A 15,875-nucleotide genomic window follows, 5' to 3' on the forward strand; every position below is an offset into this window, starting at 1 on the left:
CCGTTCTCAAAAGTAGTACGCAGCTTGATCCGCCGGCGGATCATCAAAGTAATCTTGATCGTTGCCAGCACTTTCCGTGTAATACGCTTCATCAGCTTGTGCTTCGCTGTACTGCTCGTCATAGTATTCTGTACCTGCAGGATAATCTAACAAAAAGAAATATACAACGGGGATGAGTTTCGAAGAAACTCGCAAAGGTAGTTAATCCATAACATCATAGATAACATGTGGCAAAACATAACATGATGCAATGCAGTATGATACAGATAATGTATGAATGCATCTAAACTCTAGGTATGCTGGTCTCTATGGCAGACATGCTTTAAGTCATAGCACCATACTTCTTTGGGAAGGTCACGCATACGGCTCCTGTTGGTAGTGGGTCCGGGCATCCCTCTCGGACAAACCATGGTAGGGGGTTAAGTCAACACACTCTCTCACAACCATTTGGCATAAGTACTGGCGCATGTCAGGGAAAAACCTAGCCCAATGCAAGTCATCTACTCAGTTACATCAAGTCAGGGCCAAATACTTCCATTCCTCCCCTCTCGGGATCCTTTCCGGTAACCTTTCCACTAGAGTCACGGATATTACTCACCGGACTCATCAACCCTATTGGTTATCCACATATGGTAAACATGAAGCTCTCATGTCCTCTCACGGATATAACTCACCGGTCTCGAACGCCCATGAGCCCAAGTCTAGCCATATGCAACCCTCCAATAAATGGCCCCCACAATGTGATTCCCGTCCTCTCACGGATATAACTCACCGGTCTTGAGCGCCCGTGAATCCCCATTGCTACCACGGGTCGTTCGGTCTCAATACCCTTCCGAATCGGGTCTGATATAACAGGGGTATATCCTAGCCAAACACTGCTAGACATCCCTAGGTATGACAACCAATGATTCGGGAAAGTGTCGATGGGCAACCCCGGAAACATCCCATACTATTTCCGATAATGTCCAAGGATAGAAGTGTCAAAAGGACACTTCCAATCCCAAACCAAACATAAGCAAACACATTCTCAGATCAATTATGACATACACAACCAGTAGTTCATCATATAAAAGAGAATGTAAAAGCAACATCAGATTAAGCAAAAATAAGTAATTCATATAACATAAACAATGAAAACATGATATAAATAAGTGCTACTGTTCCCACAGTAGGAGATCATAATTAAAATACAATAATAGTAGGTAATCTCATAGTTTCATAAAGTAGAAACCAGAGAACAATCAATCTATGTAGTTAAGGAATCAACTGTTCTTATCTTCTAACTTGAATGGAATCTTAAAGAATCAAGTATGATCTTGACTAAACCTGAGAAGATAGTCCTAAACAAGTGCACACAACATGTTAGGAAAGATGCATAAAGGAAAAGATCATAAATCAATCGAAACAGACCAAGATTGAAGTTGCTGTACTCATTGGTCGATTGATTGGTCTGCTGGACCAGTCGACCAATGAGTCGACCAATGCAGACAGTGGCCTGCAAGAATCCGGATTTTGAGAATCCAGAACCGAATTCGATGGTTCAAAAGGGTACAATTAAGAGGGGAATTATCATGGTAGTATTCTAGGGTATAGAGGATATCAAATCATAAATCAAAACAGTTCTCAAGTTACAACCTAGAAATCATGAGGTTAACCTGATTAGGGTTATCATAGGTTAGGAGGGAAAAAAATAGAAAGATTAAAGATAATGAACTAGGATATGAAAGAATTCAGATCTAGTAAAGGAAACATAATAATTGGGTTACCATGAGTAAACTAGAGGTTCTTGATCTTACCCAAGAATTAGGGTTTTACCCTTTTTGGTTCCCTCGGAAAATAATTGTGAGATCTGGATGAAGGGAGATAAATTGTTAGCCAAGAATAACAAGAAGGATCATTCAATGATGAAGTTTAGGTTAACACAATATTACTCAAGAAGATTTTCCTTCACAAGGGAGGTTACCAAAAGTTCTCCAAACAATCACACAGATTTGGGTTTCAAAGAATTAGGGTTAGGGTTTTCAAGAATTCAATAGGTAGGGTTTAAGAACATGATGATGATCATGAGTCTTAAAGAATATGGTGAGATCAGAGAATTGATGATTACAAGAATGCTTCATCACCTTTCTGATCTCAATGAAAAACAGAATAAAAGAAAGAAAATCAGAGATAGAAGAGAGAGTGGTTGAGATCATACCTTTGCCGTAGAAAGATGAAGAATTCTTCAAGTCTTTGAAAGAGATCACCAAAGAATGCAAGGGAATGGGTTAGATTAGGGTTCTAACTCGTTCCAGAGGCTTAGGAGGCAGAGGAGGCGGAGTATTCCCAAGATTAGACTTAAATAGAAGTGACATGATTCAAATTTCAAAAACAGAATCAATTGGTTGATTGATTGGTCCAATCGACCAATGAGTCGACCAATCAAGACAGCAACTTCAAAACAGGGAATTGAAGGCTCAGATCAAGTCCAAACATCAAGGGGTTTTGCACACCTCTAGAGTGACATACCTAGGAGTTAGAAATGCCTTTGAATCAATACATAGACCACTCCAAGACCATCAACTAATCCAATCTTCATCCGGGTGCAGTTTCCACCATTGGAACACTAGCATCAACACTCATGGATTCCAATCTAGCCATCAAGTCTTCAACAGAAATGGCCCAAATATGACTTCTTGCCTTACTTCGGGTCACTGGACCTACAATAAACAGAGTTTCCGGATTAGGGTCAAGGCTGGGTTTCACATGAGCTGTATGGGACACCCCAAGTGGGGGTGTGTGCCATGCTGGTTTAGTGATGGCGGTAACAAAAGCATTCCTTGAGGGGATGTGGGTCATGCGTGTATAGCGGCGATCAGCTGTATGGGACACCCTAGGTGGGGGTGTGTGCCATGCTGGTTTAGTGATGACGGTAACAAAAGCATTCCTGGAGGGGATGTGGGTCATGCGTGTATAGCGGCGATGAGCTGTATGGGACATCCCATGTGAGGGGTGTGCGCCATGCTGGTTTAGTGATGGTAGTAACAAAAGCATCCCTGGAGGGGATGTAGGCCATGCGGTAAGGTGTGGATACACAGAGACGGGTGATTGCAGAGAGACATCATCAATGGTTTTCTTCAAGGTGGTTTGCAGAATTCAAGCCAAGGTGGAGATTGTTGGGTTCGGGTGTCTTGTATTCTGTGGGTCCATGTAATTATGGTTTTGGTTGTATTTGTAACTGAAACAGGGTTTGGGTCAATTATTAATACTGGGGTAAAATTGTATTACATTGGGATTAGGGTTTAGGTTTCTCTATAAATAGTCTCTGTGGGATAACCTATAGGCCTCAATCTCTGTAGGAGATTGGGGAAACAATCCCTACAAGGGATTGGGGAACTCATCCTGGGGATAAGGATTGGGGGCAAGCAAAGGGTAGCACTTTATAGGGGTGTGAGAGTGGTGTGAGGTTTCTTAGAAATAGTGGAACTCTTTTTCTCTCTGGTGGACATAGGCAGAGTTTTTCCGAACCACGTTAAATCCCTCTTGTGTGCTTTGGTTGTGTTCTTCTCTGTTCGTGGTTGTGCATCCAATATCCCTTAACAACGTTTCCATTGTCAGAGTCGGAAAAGGACTATGATGGTGGGACTATGCGAGAGAGACAGTGTAGAGGCCAAAGAGCCTACGAGCGAGAGAGAGATTAGAGGTGTAGAGAGATAGAGAAAGAGAAACTTGAGTTGCAGGCTTGCAGCGGAGGCATTCCTGTTGTCGGAGTTGGAGAAGAAGTGGAGGAATCTAACTGTCCTTGTCGACATTGATGACGATATCATCATCATCATCTTAGGGAAAATCAAGTAATTAGATGATTCAGATCTCTACCTTATTCTCTACAGCGGCGACATTTTGTCGGAGACCAAGGGGGACCGACACAAAGGACATCTCCAGTGAAGCTGGTTGAAATACCCATCCAAACACTTAGTTTTGGCATCCAACAGCACTAGCAACAGTGGAACTCGTACCACTGGCAGAAAAAAATCTTCAATTATCGCTGACTTTTTGCCGGTTCAGCGAAAAATAGCAGATTTTTATTTTTTGGTGATTTTACTGTGACTTTTGGTATTCATCGTCTCAATGCTTGGTTTCATGTCGCCCTTGAGCGACATGGCAACAATTCGGCGAAATGTCGCCGACATAATATACCATGGTCGTAAGCCTCTTGTTAGGATAATCTTATCAGTGAGCTGCCCATTGATTTTCACATGGTCCTTTACAATCACTGGGGGTGCAATATCAGAGTTACTCCTGCCCCAACAGTCATCTCTGGTCATTGTCTGAAGTGTGTTGATTTTATATGGAGATCATAGTTTAAAATTTCAGATGGTCACTTCAATCTCTCCAATATTAGGGTTCGCAAAAACTAGGAAGCACAGCCAGGAGTTTTGTCAGAACTCTACTGAAAACCAAGCTATCAACATCCACAAATCAGAACTTATGCGCCACATACTACACCAATTTTGAGTCCAGGAATATCAAGATCCAAAAAAAAAAAAAAAAAAAGAAATGGAACACCAGAGACATCCACTACGAAAAAAAACAAATCAGAAAAGAAAAAGCGCCAGAAAAAGAAATCATCAATTAAAAGAAAAGAAGAAAGAAGAAAAAGAGAGAGAAAAGAATAAAAAAAAAAAATTGGGAAACATCAGCACAAAAGTCCTTGACATGATGCCAAGAAACCAAGGCCAGAAAATTCAGAACTAAACAAATTATAAGCAGGACAAGAGATCAATTACACAAGCCAGTTCTGGCACTTCTAAAGAAGTTAAATACATCATATGAGAATCAATGAAACTGAGTAAAAATTTGGCAAATTGCAAGCAATATACTCTTTGACATTCTGTTATGATGTGTTTCCTGGAAAATAGCATTTGTCAACCATTTGCTATTTATTGATTTTTTTTCCCATAAAAAACCAGAGTAAATTGTGAACAAGTGCAATTATCTAGCAAAAGCATCATCATGTTAATAATTCCTATTCAAAAACTTTTTGAGCATGCCAAACATTCAGAAATTTTAAAAATGCACCTCAATTGGCAAAAGGTTCATCAAAGCAGTGCATTTTTTGTTGGGTACAATATACACATGACTTAATCTAGCCAAAACTGCCCATTTTTGTTAACATTGTAGACTCGATCGCAATGACCAAAACGTACTGAAATTTTTGCTGGGCATGCTTTTATCAACTAACATTCAAATGGAAGAATAAGATGTTAAAACAACCATGCAGGGTTTTATCCAAAATCCTGATCTAGATCCATAGAAGAACCAGGATATAATATAATATTCAAACTGCATGTATCATACATATACCAACATATGCTATGAAAGATCAATCTAAACACTAATTGATCCAAAGACTCAAACCTTCGAAGTGATGAATAGCATTCTCCAATCACTTTCATCTTCCCTTTGGTACCTCTTTTTTATGGAGAGTAAAGAAAATAAAAGACATGAAAAATTGGAGGGACTCCATTATATTTATTTATAATTAATAGTTGTCCCAAACCTTAAGTACATGTCCATCTATAGGCTGTTTAGTAAACGTCCACATAGGCTGATTTGGCCCATCTCAAATTGAATGGCATCCATTATTATACCAGTAAATCATCTAAATCTGCAAAAGGTTTAAGATAAACCGTGCAGCATACAAGTCACAGCGTGGTTAGTACACGTCCACATAAGCTGGTTTGGCCCATCTCAAATTGAATGGCAATGTATCTACCCAATATGTTGAGACCTCCATCCATTATGCTACCTTGTGTTCAATCTAAAGTCGTGCAAAAGGTCTAAGATAAACCCTTAGCATTTTGCTACATCTGTATCAATTTAAAAGTAATTTAAATGCTTAGATAGCAAGAAGTGGGTTGGGCTCAGATTATGACCCTTTGTTCATCGAATAGCGTGTCAAGTCCCCTTAGATTTTGCTATATCTGATCACGCAAGTTTAAAAATGTGTCTCAGATTATGATTTTGTGTGTGTGTGTCAAATGGTCAATGTTTATTAAAAGAAATTGTCAAAAAAAATCACATCACGAGGGTATCATAAACTAAGGTACCCCCACACACATATAACATCACAAAACAAATTCTTACAGCCCTCCTTAGGATAGTGTAGATCATCTTCATGACAGTCTAACAACCACAAATTATGTTGCGCCCACAAATAAAAATAATAAACCATTACAAAAAAATTAACTCCATCATCCTAATCCTATAGGCCCCTCTGTAATTTGTGATTAACAGCCGTCAGGAGAGCATAGAGTGCTCCCCGTCGAGGGAGACAATCCAAACTCTCCTTAGAGTCCATATCTAGGGCGTTCAACTGCATCCTACTCTAATACTTTTGAAATCATTACGGGCCATGTAAATAGGTGGAGAAATCAAGGCTTTAATACTAGGAAGGGGTTACAGTTCCATGTGTGGACCACGATTACATGGTAGATCAATGTTTTGAAAAATTCAAGTGGGAATAAGTTAACTCTTTCTCTGACCTTGTCCAGATTAATTAGTTCGAAATTTTAATTAAAAATGAGAAAGTACTTAAACACAAACATTTCTGAGTCCTAAATGACGAATAGATTTAACATAAACTCTGAATTTCCTATTGTTGAAGGGCAAATTATACATAGAACCCTGTGTTTGCAATCAATTACATTTACTATTCCTTAAAAAAATCAATTACAAATGTTCTCTTACTGCTCCAGCAGAGCTGTCCATTTATAGCTTTCAATTATTAACAATTAATTGAATTTTTTTTTTCAAGAATAGAGATGTAATTGATTACAAATATAGAAAAATCTACATGTAATTTTCCCATTATTGAAAAAAATATAAAGCGTTTGTTAGGTTTCAGATTAAGTTTATCAGTTGCAGGTTTGATCACATCGTGAGCACAATAACTCAACAAAGCGACCAACCCCTGTGAAATAATTAATCAGGTTGATCGGTTAAAGTAAGTGGATCGAGAGTTTGATAATAATTATTATATACTAATGTTATTAAAAATATTGATGTCCGTGAAATATGTGATATTTTTTTTAAGGCAATTTGATCACACTGACCAATGGTGCTTTGCGACGAAGACGGATCTATTAACCAAGAGTGTAACCTGAGCTATTTGAACATCTACTCTGCAATTACTGTAAAGTTATCTGCATCTCATTTCCCTGATGGAGCTGGTTTTCATGGAGGCACGTCGATGCTACGTTTCTCTGTTAGTCATCTCATCCGGAAATAATAATAATAATTATAATAATAATTATTATTATAATTGTGTGACCATTTCCTCTACCAAACAATGCGGAAACCTAGAAAACAAAGAAAGAGACATACCACTATTCCAATTCAGAATGGAGCAGAACAGGTGGACAATGCTTTTATTCTTCCAAGGCACACGGAAGTTGCGAAATACTTTCTTCTGCAAATCAACTCCAAGACCAAGAAAAGAATAACTCTCAACTTGTCTTGGTTGCAATCATGGGCGCTTTAGACTCAGCTTCTTCTTCTTCGGTTGCCTCTACAACTCGATCTTCTTCAAGTTACGATGTGTTTATCAATTTTAGGGGTGAAGATCTTCGCAACAGTTTCGTTGGATTCCTTTAGGGCGTTGGCGACAGAACCGGACAGGACCGGTTGTAAAACCTGTTCGAAATCTAATTCCCTTTCCTACGGCGGGGTGGGTGAACCAAAGCTTCTTTCCTTCAATCCTCGTCTTTTTTGGTGTCCGTTTCTTCCCCCAACACCTATTTTTTTTCTCTTGTTTCTCTTGTTTCATCTTTGTTTGTCTCGCTCTGCCCGCCTCAAAACTATGAATGACAAAGGAATCAATGCCTTTCTTGATAGTGAAAAACTATGGACTGGAGAAGCAATTGGCCCAGCCCTCTATGAAGCAATTAGGGGTTCTAAAATCTCAATCCCTGTTTTCTCTGAAGGTTATGTAGATAGCAAATGGTGTTTACAAGAACTTGCTGAGATAGTTCAATGCCAGAAATTCAACAAACAAATAATCTTGCCCATATTCTTCCTTGTCGACCCATCGGATGTTCGGAATCAGACCGGAACTTTTAAGAAAGCATTCCTAAAACATAAGAAGAAGTTTGAGCACCAAACAGTAGAGAGCTGGAGGGAAGCTTTGAGAGTGGTAGGGAACTTGAAAGGAGAAGTTCTCGACAATACTACGTAAGTCTCCAACCCACAAACTTTTTCTTAAGTTAGTCTCATTATGCCTATTGTTTTTCATTCTATAGCTATTAGAATTTTATTGATTTTCATTTTAGAAGATTCTCCAATCAGTTTCTTCTTCTCTTTACTTGATATTTTCATCCCTTTGCTTGTTATTGTGATTTTATTTTAAAATAAAATAACTACAGGAATCAAGCAGAGGTAGTTGAATTAGTTGTCAAAAGGGCTCTAAGGGAATTGGTCGATAGCACACGCTTGGCTGAGTGCAAGTACCGTATTGACTTGGATTCCAGAGTAAAGCATCTATCTTCATTATTAAATATTGTCTCCAATGATGTTCAATTCGTGGGAATTTGTGGTTCTGGTGGTATAGGGAAGACGACTCTTGCCAAGGCTATCTATAATGACAACCTTTCAACCTTTGATAACCGTTGTTTTCTTTCAGACGTTAGAGAACGAGCAACACAATTCGAGGGTCTAGCATCATTGCAGAACCAATTCCTAAAGGATATTTTCAAGGAGGACTTTGAGGTAAGAGATCTTCATAGAGGAAAAGGAATAATAGAAGAAAGAATTAGCAAAAAAAAGGTTTTTCTTGTTCTTGATGATGTTGACAGTAAAGAACAAATAGATGCTTTGGCTGAAAATCTCAATTGGTTTGGCAAAGGAAGCAGGATCATAATTACAACAAGGGACGAACATGTTTTGATCTTGGCTAAAGTTAATGCAGATAAAATATACAGGTCTCAATTGCTAGATCATGTGCAGTCTCTTCAATTATTTAGTTGGCATGCCTTTCAAGATAGCCAACCTCCAAAAGATTATATGCAACTCTCACATGATGTGGTATACCATTCTGGAGGATTACCTTTAATTCTAGAGGTATTTGGGTCTTATCTATCAAATCTAAGTGACAAGGATGAGTGGGAATACACATTAAAAATGTTGAAAGAAATTCCTCATGAAAAAGTCCAAAGAAGGCTGAGGATAAGCTATGACAATTTGGAAAATGATAATCAAAGAGACATATTTCTTGATGCAGCTTGCATTTTCATTGGATGGGAAAAGGAAATTGTAATTTCCATATGGGAGGCTTGTGGCTTTCATCCAAAACCAGCAATATCCAGATTAATAAAAAGATCTCTTCTAAGGTTTGATGGTGTATGCTTGAGGATGCATGATCACATTCGAGACATGGGTAGAGAAATTGTCTTAGAAGAATGCCGTAATGATCCATGTAAGCGTAGCAGGCTATGGTCATATGGTGACATTGTGGAAGTATTAAGTAGGCATAAGGTAACACTTAAACACAACTCCCTCCCCCTTTTTTATTTCTTAATATAGTTCTATTTCCAACAATTTCCATCTGATTGTTATAGGAAACTGACACAATAGAAGCAATGAGCCTTCCCCGTGCCTCAGAGCCACCTTTTGATCTAATTACTAAATCTTTGGAGCTGATACCCAATTTAAGATTTCTTAGCTTTTCTTCTCAGAATGAATGTTTTCCGGAGAGAAGCTTCCAGCTTTCCAGTTTATATTATAGAAGATTAGTTTATCTCAAGCTATTACACAATGCTTCTAATCAAATTTGGAATGTCATACCTCCAGATGAACATAAGGTATAGTATCCAACATTTGTCTTTTTCTTGACAATAATATTTAAGTATTATAAATTGTAACATATGTATGTTTTCTCTTTGTTTACAGCGGTTTCAAAAGTTGAAAATTCTCGATCATAGTAACTGTTATAGCCTATCAAAGTCCCCAAACTTTTCATGGTTTCCTTCCTTGGAGCAATTAGACTTTAAAGGATGTGAGTCATTGGATGAGTTAGATGAGTCTATTGGGCAGTTGAGTCAACTCAAAAGTCTTATTCTCAAGTGGTGTACATCACTTAAAAAATTGCCCGACTCCATTGGTGACTTGAAAACCTTAGAAAAGCTTGACATGTCATTCACAAGAATAGAAGAACTCCCAGATAGTATTTGTAGGATGACTTCTCTTAAAGAGCTTATTCTTAAGTCTTGCCCGTCACTCAAGAAGTTGTCCGATTGTCTTGGACTATTAGAAAAGCTTGAGTTATTAGATTTTCGATGGTGCAACACGCTAGTGAAGCTACCAAGATCATTCGGGGGAATGAGATGTTTGGATAGAATACAATTGCAACAAAACCGTATTACTGAATTTCATGATGAGTTTTCGATGCCCGAAAATTTAGTGGAGCTGGAAATCACTTTTCTATTAGGGCTCAAATCCCTTCCAGAAAACTTGTCAACCTTGAGAACTTTGAAGCAATTAAAGATTCGGGAATGTGGAAAATTGGAATGCCTCTCAGCGCTTCCCTCGTGTTTGGTTGTGCTTTGTATTGAAGGTTGTGATTCATTGGTACGACTACCTGATCTGTCAAAGTTAAAAATGTTGAGAACATTAAAGCTCAGGTATTGTGAAAAGCTAGAGGAAATCCCAGGCCTTGAGGAAATAGAATCATTGTACGAATTGGATGCGCGAAGATCCCTTAAGTTGAGACATACTCAACTGAAGATTATACAGGTGCAAGCCATCTCTATCATGTTTTCCGTAGAAACTATGTACTAGTCAGTAAATTTATTATTTTGATTATTAATTGATGGTTCTTTCTTTTTTGTTCCTGGTTATTTGCAGGGAAGACTTTCCCCCGGGTCACGGGCCATTAGACACAGTTATTCCTTGACTACAAATCAACGGATTAATAATAGTGGTTTGATTCTTTGCCTTGTTTTGGATATCTCACACCTCAGCTCCTTTAGTGTGAAGCTCGGCATAGATGTTTCTGCTTCAATCCATCGAAAGGATAAAAAAATTATTTGTTTCCATTCGCTAATGGTGGAGCACCTTGACCGTAGTATTGATGGAGATGTAATCTACATTTGCCATTTCAAAGGCTTTGACTGGTTTGGAGTTCCATTGCATGAAAACGTTGCAATTGAGATTTTAGGTATCGATGCACCTCGCTGCCGAGTAAAATTCTGCAAGGTCTTGCTCATGAACGGAGAGCTAGGTACGTTGCAAAAGCCTCGTCAAAATTCGAATACCTTGAATTGGTCATACGTGGATGATGATGGTGGAGTAATTACATTAGATTATTGGCCCAACCAGCGACAACATGAGGCACCTGCAGCTCCTTCTCTTAGCCCTATCCTTAATTCACGGCAAATGAGCCGAGGAGGGACCTGCCCAATGTGTGAAGAGGCCTACGAGAATAATCACTGGCGTCGTCTTAGAGATTTCGGGGTGAGTAATCTCACAACAGGCAAATTTCTTTAATTAATTATCTTACAAACTTGGTTGTATTACTAATAATTCAATTGTTTCTTTGAATTTTTACAGCTTAAAGTTTGCCATCAGTGCTACTTCAGAAGCGCTGCGAAGAAAGCTGGGAAGGAAGCGGAGGCTCAATCTATGATTATATCTCTTTGCAGTGTCAAGTTGGCAATGCCCAATCATCAACCTGCCAGATCACCTAGAACTTGCAGGAAATTTTCCCCTTCATCTATAATAATCAGAGAGTATAGAGGTAAGTGTTCAAGATTGATGTTGCTTAGTCTATGTTTTGTGTTCTTGTTTGTGTGCACTGTGTTTGTGTTGAAGATTTGATAGTTTCGAATCTATGAGAATAAAGGCTTAATTTGTTATAGGAAGAATACAAATTTAAATTTTGGCAGATTCATGTTATATAATTAATGAATGATACCAGATATTCAGTCTTGTCCATTTCTCTTTTTCATTTCTTAGTCTTCTTTTGGCATATTCATGTTATATAATTAATGAACAATACCAGATATTCAGTCTTGTCCATTTCTCTTTTTCATTTCTTAGTCTTCTTATCTTTCGATACCAGGCTATACATTTGGATTTGGCCTGATAATTTTCTTATATGTAGTTCTTTCAAGGGAGTTACCTGAATGAAATAGAAGTTCAAATTAATTGTTATATTAGGTGTGTGTCAAGCAAGGGTCCCATAAACTATCTAATCTCTGTCCAGATGAGTAAAGAGCCCAGGTATGTAGGTACGTGTGATTTGTGTTAGTAATGACTTAATTCATGACATCCTTTCAAGGTTGGTGTGGAGTTCAAATCTCCTTGGAGGGAGGTGAGTAATTTTCTGTGGGAGCTACTGACTCTACTACGTATGGCAAATCTCCTTTCACATACGGGTTCAATGGTGGTGTAAGGCAAATCGATATGAACATGTACAGTCTCATCATAGATCTTGTATTAAGGTGGTACATAACCGACAACAAAGCTCTTGATTTTTAATTAGGGTCTGAGGAGGGTTAAATGTACGAAGCCTTGACCCTTTTTCCATAGACTATTTATTCTTAAATCCATGATCAAGCATCCAGCAAATGAACGCTTGACCAGCATGCCAAATACATTCTTCACAGGGGTATACTATCCATTTTTCTTTTAATTCATAAATATTGTATGGTTGAAAAAAATTCTTTTAGCACAAACTACATGGAGGTCACCCTCCAAATTTTGATCTGAAGAGTCACTTTCAAACGGATTTGGTAGAAGTTTTACAATGAAATAATTGGTGGTTGTAATTTCAGTTTCCTTGCATCTATAGTGCAAAAGTTCAAAGCAGCAAAGCTGGATCAACCCATATTAGATTCAATTCTTTTAGTTTCCTACTAGCTGCGTGGGTCAGAATTCTACAGCTTGGGTTGTTAAGATTTTGACCAAGACCTTGAGCAGATCTTCTACAAGGATTTTTGGGAAGCAGGCAAAAGCCTCCTATTTGCCTCCTATATATGCTCTTTGACCTATACAAAATGGTGAGGGTGAAAAGGTCGATACAAGCATTTATGAAAGCACAAATTGAGCTGTAAGCTAGTTGTGGAATACTATTTGATTTGGAACATCTTTTAGGGGGTTTTGAGAGTCTAAGTTGAAAGAGGGTGTAAAAGGGGTATCTGACTTTAGATACAGGGTTGGGTATGGGTTTAATTAAGCCCCATTGTTGTTACACGTATAATTATTCTTTCTACTCAATGTGAAGAAATCTTGATTAGGCCTGTAAAAGTTGACAGCCGAACACCATAAATAATATGTCCATGGATTTGCTTCTATCATTTTTGTATATGTTGTAAAAAGTTCCATCAAGTAAATTAGCTTGGTCCCGAACTGATGGCCCAACCCGGTCCATTGCCTTCGATCAAAATTATCCGAGTCAACCAAGGGTCCCGTCCTGTTGTCCTTGAGATGATGCAAAGACAGGTTAGGAATGAAGCTCAGGCTAGACAAAGAGGAAAGCAAGGCCGACCTTGAACATCCAATGATGATACTACCTCAGGTTATGCAATAGAAACCCTCAACCAACCTCAATCAAAAGTAACCAATGAACTACAAATGGAAAGTGTTATTGTTGGAATTTATTAATATAATTAATAAATTAGATGCCCAAGGGCAAATCTTGAAATTCACATATTAGGGCGGTTACAAAATATAGGTTATATATTTGTAACCACCGCATCACTTGAGGAAGGGTGATTTCATTCGTACGAGAGTTTTTCCAGAAAAGAGGCGGCTCTATCTCTCTCTCCTTTTTTCTCCAAGAAACAAAGGAAGGAGAAAATCATTGGAGGTTTCCTTCCTTTGCTTTAGATCACTTATCCATTCTTTTTCCACACGGCATTTGGGTTGTGGAAATAATTCCCTTTTCCTAGTGATTATGGAACCTCCCCGGTAGATCTTTGGTGGTGGAACAAGAACGTGGATCTAGATTTACTTCCTCTGCGTATACTTCATTATTTAGGAAAGTGAATCCAAGTAAGGAACACTTAGATATGAGAATTTCATAATGGTTAAGTGATTCTTGTATGAGTAACATTCGGATTTTGTTATGTTTTCAGGGTGAGGTGAAGTGAAAGTGCTCAGAGGCAAAGAAGATCAATAGACATGTCCAGATCTAGCAATTCCACATTAGTGGTAGACAAGTTTGAAAGTTTCTCGTTATCGATGTGCTAACATATAATTGTAAGGCAGTTGAGCTGCTTGTTTATCTCCTAGTTTGGGTGACTGTAAGAAATAAATATCAACATTGCCCCTTATTGCAAACTCATTCCTCCTTCTGCATAAAATTTTCCTTGGTTTATAATAATATAGAGAGTGAAATTCAACAACACTCGTTTTCCGATTTTGGGTAACAGATGCGCAAGGTGGTAAATTTGTGTTTGGAAATGTCTGGATGTAGGTAAACGTGGGTGCCCAACACCTAAGTTGCGTTACCTTGATTCTTAAAGTTTGATGATGGATAAAAGCATAGAAAAGCAAATAGTTTTCTATGGATATCAAAGAGCAAATCTGTGCCATGTTGCCATTTTGGCAATTAGAACATTACCATACAATACTCAGTCGCTTCCCCTAGTCACACCATGTGATTTAACTTTGAATCTCCCTTCCCCGATGTTTATTTGTAAACCATCAATGTGGTCTAATGGGCTATAATGTGCATATGCAAGCCAAACCGACAGGTCTATAAAAAAAAGTACAAAATTTCTATCTCATACCGAATTTTGTGTCAAAAGACCCCGACAATGTGAGGAGGATTGAAGATGCAAAATTTGGGCCAAAGAAGAAGACAAATAAGATTACATTGCAAGCAACTCTCGGTTCATGGGCGTGACTGGCAGCTAAGCTGAGCTCAGCCTGGCGATGGCCTTGACAATCACTTTTTCTAAGACACTACTAAATTAGGTTGTATAAATTATGGACAAGTCCTTTATTTATTCATTTTTTAAAACTTATATATTTATATATTTCCTTTTTTTTAGGGGGTGCGGGTGGGGGGATTACTGGTGTGTTTCATGAAAGTTCTACTACAGTATTTCTTTGCGGGAAAACTTTATTTATTATTATTTTTTTTATTGTGTGTGTGTTTGTATGCTTTAAAATGTTTGGAATTATTTTTAGCGTCTTATAATGCATTCCAACAACATTTCTTGAACATATATGAAATAAGAATAAGTTAATTAAATAATTTATACAAAGCATGCTCCTAACAATTATTAATAATGAAAAAAATAACATTGAAGGATTATATCATAATCTTTGAAAGGGGCTTTGAATTTTAAGGAAATAAAAGGAACTACACTCTCCAAAAATAAAAACGTAAAATTAAAAAGGATACACCTGGTTGGACTTCATTTTGTCATTTGCGAGTATCAAGCAACAAACTTGCTAAACAATTAAAGCGATAAACTATTCCGAACCAAGCTCTTTTTGAAGCATTAGCTACCATCTCATTAACAATAGGTAGAAGAAAATGTTGCAGATAAAAAAAAAGCTCTTTTCCTGGCTTCTAGTTTTGCTAAATAACCACAATTAGATAGACTGTCTAAATTGGTGAGAGATGCAATAAACTTTGCGTACTGAGTTGGGACTCCAAAGTACAAAAGAAGCTCTTGTTATTGAGGGTTTCACTGTTGTGGCATGAATGGTCCCTGAGCATTGAAATGAACAACTCCTAGGTATTATATGAAAGATTCCATTTTCCTCCCCCCACCCCCACCCCCAATCTAAGATAAGTTAAAACTATTAATGACTAAAGATAATTGAAAATAAAAATCTTGAGAGCCCTGATCAATTCCGTATAGGATTTTCAATGGCTAACTTGA

At 37.9% G+C, this 15,875-nt stretch overlaps 1 pseudogene; it reads left to right on the top strand.

Moving 5' to 3' along the window:
• Positions 1–15,875, top strand: part of LOC149002448 (uncharacterized) — a 34,416-nt pseudogene that overhangs the window by 8,150 nt on the left and 10,391 nt on the right.

Source organism: Hakea prostrata, chromosome 10, assembly GCF_041222555.1.
Source record: "Hakea prostrata isolate BN-2017 chromosome 10, UWA_Hpros_2, whole genome shotgun sequence".
Lineage (NCBI taxonomy): Eukaryota > Viridiplantae > Streptophyta > Magnoliopsida > Proteales > Proteaceae > Hakea > Hakea prostrata.